Here is a 5155-nt window from a genome sequence, read left to right on the forward strand (position 1 = left end):
CTTAAAAATGCAGATCTCTGTAAGGTATCGACAAAAGTGTACATAAATATATGTGTACTCGTATATATGTATGTTAGTGGAAGAATAAATTTTGCGTATATGCTATTACATATGTGAGTATGTAATCGTATATATTTAGATTTTTTAAGAATCTGTGCAATTGTCTTTCAAATATTTGTAAACTGTCACGTAGACTTTCATTTGCAATGAAAAAGTTTGACTTATGAAAGTTATGTAGATAGGTACATATATTGAAGGTACTTGCTGATATGATTATTAAATGGAGAGGTTGGTGAAAATAAAAGTAATTTAGACAGAGAACATTGAAATTTGCCGAAGGACGAATACTCACACTGAGACCATTAATGCTTACGATTTGAGACACAAAGCTATGTGACTACAAGTGCTGTTATGATTATATTTTCAAATAGAAGCACCACTCTGTACCTGTGAAAATGTACAAATCTGTACAAATGTTCAAATCGTGTGATCCCTGCTTGAAGAGAAACAGAGTTTTACGATGAAAAAATATAGATTTTCAAATTCTATACCACTTCTACGGAAAAGTGTTGTTTCCTATATAAAATACATGGAAAACTTTATGGGCTTTGAAGCAGTTCTAAATATAATTTTTTAAACAAAAAAATATGGGTATTCTTTTCATCCATTTAGAAAAATCCTAAGAGTTGAGGCTTAAAATTTTATACTTTGTTGTTTGGACCACCCTAATTTACATACATAATTCGTATTGTATGCAGGTTTTTTCTATAACAGCGCTTGTTTCATTAACGTTTTTTTTTTTACATAAGTCGCAAAAGTTCGTACTGGAATTCGTTCAATTAAGTTTCACTTATTCCCGCGTAAGGACTACACACACTCAGTTGTTTTCTTTCAAAAGGGGAAGCCTTCCCCATGGAGTTCTTGGGATGCATTTTTTCTCGAAATTTATGTTTCCCCTCAGAAGCTCACTTCTGTTAGTTAACCTATGTAAACCAATTAAGCTATAATCATAACTAGTGTTGGGCAAAATTGATACCAAAAGTACTCAGATTTCGATTCTCAAAAGGATCGACGGACCGATTTTTTTAAGTATCGCTACTCAGTACTCAGAAAAGAACTCAAAAGTACTCAGAACTCAAACAAGTTCTCAGTACTCAAATATACTCAGTTCCAATCATCTCTCTGATACATGTGCTCAGGATCGATTCAAAGTATTTAGTCTTAAGTGTCGAATAGATTCTTAAAATTACCGAATTATATTAAAATGTACCGGTATTCAGAACTGAGTGTACTAAATTTCAAATTTCTACAATTTTCGAGTACTTGTACCTAGTACAGATAGCCGTTCATCTGTTATAATTTGGGATTAATGTTTTAAATTTAATAAGTTGCAGAATGAACTCAGTAATCACAAAAATACCCGATCCTCAAAACTATCGATACCAAAGAACTCGATCCTGAAAAGTACTCGATATTTTCCAACACCAATTACGAAAAGGTTAACAATAAATCTCTTAAAAATTTTTAAATGTTAGTACATACATAGCATTTTCTCAACAAACTTACTGCGGTTGTGGATAATTTTCGTCGACAGCCTTCGGACGCAAGCGACGCTGACAAATACGTTTGGCAACCTTGAAGGGCATTTTCAAATTAACTTTCGGCTTATTGCTGCGACCAAGGGTATAATGGTTAGACAAGCCTTTAGTTAAAGCGGTGGTGGTAGCGTCGTCTTTTGGACTTTCTTTAAAGTTGCCGTTCTTACGGCGCAGACTATTATTATTGCCGTTCGTAAGAGGGCTACTGGTAGCCGTATGAGTTGCCGTTGGTGTTGGTGTGGGTGTTGTTGTTGGCACAGCTGCTGTTGCTACAGTCGTATTCGGCTGCGTTGTGCACTGCTGTGGAGCAACAACAACCGGCGCAATATCACTTGTGCTATCAGTTAGGCTGCTATTTTCGCCTGCAGCTGCAGCTTTTTGCGCCGACACCAACTCCGCTTCGACGGGCAGAATTTCCTCTAACACCTCCCCCTGCTTTACACCAGCTGTTGCTGCCTGGTGGTGCGAGCTTGCCACTTCTTCAATTTGTGGCGCTGACGCCACTGCCAAACGCAGTTCGACGGGGGGCGTTGATGTTGCTGGCGCCTCTACCGGTGAGCGCGTCGATGCCGTCGTTGGCGTCGTTGGCGTAGTTGAGGTTGGTGTCAACAGCAGCAACGCTGATGGTGGTGGTGGTGGTGTTGTTGGCGCTGATATAGCCGCCAGGGCGAGCGCTTCGTTAGCCGTTTTGATGGATTTTAATTTAACACTTTTCGAAATGAAAACCTCTGCTCTGCTCTCCCTTTCCCTCAGGTGGTAACTACGCGCTAATTAATTAACTTTGTGTGACGCTTTGGTTGGTTGATTTTTGGTAGGTGGGTGGTAGGTGGTAGACGTAGGCGGTGCCGGCAACTTCAAAGGCTGTCGTTTTGCGCGTCGTCTGCGTTATAATTGGGCGCAACTTAAGCTCTGTTGGTGCATTTATTTTCGTTGCACGCGGTATGTATGGATGGTGGGTGTTATATTTTGCCAGTTGAATTATAATTAGAATTTGAATTTGTTTTTTTTTTTTTTTTAGGTGCTGGTACCCGAAAGGGTTAATTATAAATTTTTGTTAAGTAGGTAGTTTTGTGAGATATGTATCGCATGCGAGAAAAAACATGAACAAAAATTACGAAAAAGCGCGCGACATAAAAGTTAAAAAATTTATTTATTTTTTATTTATTTATTTTTTTTGAAGCAATCCGCAAGTAGAGTTATTTAAAATAATTTGTTTTTTAATAATTTTTTCTTTTAAATCACATTCACTAAGTAAGCAAAATTATTTGTCTTAGCAGCAGGTACATTCGTTAAAATCACTTGTTTTAGCAGCTTGCCAGTCACTTCAGCCAATTTCAGTTAATTTTTTATTTAATTTTTTTTTCAAATTCTTTGCTGAATCATCGATTTATCGCTTGTTGCATTTACAAGAAACAAAACATCATCTGCACACACCCAAGCACTTTAGACCTTTCTCTTGTACATTTTAGAGGAATTTTCTTTGTTGGTTCTGTAAATTTTGTTGCTGCGCTTAAGTATTTTTTTTGTTTTTTTTTTAAACAATCTGTTTTATTCTTGCGTTATCTAAATCGTATTTTTTTACTATTACTTTTTAACACTTTTGTTGCTCTGCTACTCGCTGCCAGCTTACACGCTTTGTTGCACATTCACTCGCCACAGCTACACACGGCTCCAGCCAAATACGTGATTGGAATGTTTTCCTAGTCAACGTTAAAAAATGTTTTTATTCTTTGGTTTTAGTTTTTATTTTTTTTTTTCGGCAGCTACTCGTATCGCAAAGCACAGCTGTAAAATTGGTTGAAAAAAAATAAAGAAAATATTTGTGGCTGGCATTCATCAGCTAAATGTCGCCATAAGTGGCGCAAATGGCCAATCTCGAATGCTATCGCAAGTGTGCCTGTCGATATACGCTTTTTACCCAGCGCCATAGCCAAAATAAAATTAAAAAAATAATAAATAGAAAAAGGAAAAAAATGAATATGAAAAAAGCAAAAACCAATGCAACGCCTATTACACACTCCTATCCAACGATAATATCGGTTCAAAACTCGACAGTTTCCGTCGATGTTTCAAATTTTCTAATATCGCCAAATTGAAAAATATTCAAAAACCGGTTTGAAAAAACCGAGTCAATCACCCTAGTGTGGGCACAAGTTCATGTACATATCTATTTGTATGCGTACGCATGTAAATCTATCAAGTTAAGTGCAAAGTAAAACAGACTCAGTGAAAGTTGAGCTTTTTACACTTACATATATTTAAGTGCATACATATGTATATGAGCAAATCTTCGGGATCGAGCGATTCAACGTTGAAAAAACGTAAATTTTAAAATTTCGACATAAAGAGCGTAGTTTTTGTCCCATTTAAAAAATTTTCGAGACGCTATTTAAGAAGGTCAGGCGCAATGTTTATATCTAATTTGGTATAGAGTGGCGAAGTGGTTTTCGAGATACAAATATTTGACATAAGTGGGCGAGCCACGCGCAAATCAAAAAATAATAATTACGAAAAACTACTTTTTGCTTAAGATCTTTTATAAATATAATGTTTGAATAAATATTTAAAAATTTGTTAACCCATTAAATTTTAGCTACAAAATACCGTTGATTTTTGAAATTTTTTGTTTGTTGACCGTGTCATGCATTTTCTCCCATACAAAAAAATTTTAAAAAAGGAACGGTATTTTGTAACTAAAATTTAATGGGAAACAAAACTGCCTACCCAGAATTTTTCGAAAATTATTATTAACTTATGCACTGCAAGTCATTGTGATAGCTAATTTTTATGAAATTTTAAAATCGTACACGTAGAATATGCTGCATTTTTATAAAAAAGCCCGGCGTGATTCACTGCGCCTTATAAGTATTTTTGTGTTGCTTGATCCTGATCCCTGTATTTTAATATTTCATTTATTTTATAAATTTTATTAAATACAATTTTTCAAACAGGTGGCAACCCTCCTCAGATATATTTTCGCCAGTAAACATTCTTAAAACTCCTCAGTGTAATACCCACATTTCAATATTTAATTTATCTTATCAAGTAAATTAAATTAAAATTTCAAATATGTGGCAACCTAAACAAACATATTTTCGACTGTAAGCCTTCTTAATCTTTTTTTCTTTTGACATCCATATTTCAACATTTACTTTATCCTGAAAAATTAATTAAACTGTAATATTCAAGCGGGTGGCAACTCTCAATTTTTGTCTTTCTATATTTTAAGTTAGATCCCTAGCAATACAACGGTGAAAACTGCATTTAATTTTATGCATTAGTTTTCGAGTGATGTGCGTACAAACAAACATACAGACAGACAAGAATTCTAAAAATTGTCCATCAGGATTTTGTTGCTCTAATTATTATTTTAATTAATTTTGATTCTTTATAAAAATTAAAATGACAATATTAAAATTAAAAAAAAAAACTAAATATGTTACAAGAATTCGTCAAACGTGTTATAAAAATTACACAAGTTTTTTATAAAAAGTAAAATTACATTAGAAAAATTAATTTAAAGCTGAGCCAGTTTCGGAGATTTGCCCACATGTACA

General features: G+C 34.5%; 1 long non-coding RNA gene across 1 annotated transcript; it reads right to left on the minus strand.

Annotated features, from left to right (window-relative positions):
- Positions 1 to 2609: 2609 nt before the first annotated feature.
- LOC108382574 (uncharacterized) lies at positions 2610 to 3377 on the minus strand. The gene is made up of 2 exons (XR_001849698.1): positions 3033 to 3377; positions 2610 to 2991 (listed from the first exon to the last, which is right to left on the minus strand). It is a non-coding gene; the product is annotated as an uncharacterized LOC108382574 (long non-coding RNA).
- Between the last annotated feature and the right edge of the window lie 1778 nt (positions 3378 to 5155).

The sequence above is a fragment of the Rhagoletis zephyria genome, unplaced genomic scaffold (genome assembly GCF_001687245.7).
Source record: "Rhagoletis zephyria isolate East Lansing unplaced genomic scaffold, Rhagoletis_zephyria_1.1 Rzeph_scaffold_27596, whole genome shotgun sequence".
NCBI classification, from domain to species: Eukaryota; Metazoa; Arthropoda; class Insecta; order Diptera; family Tephritidae; genus Rhagoletis; species Rhagoletis zephyria.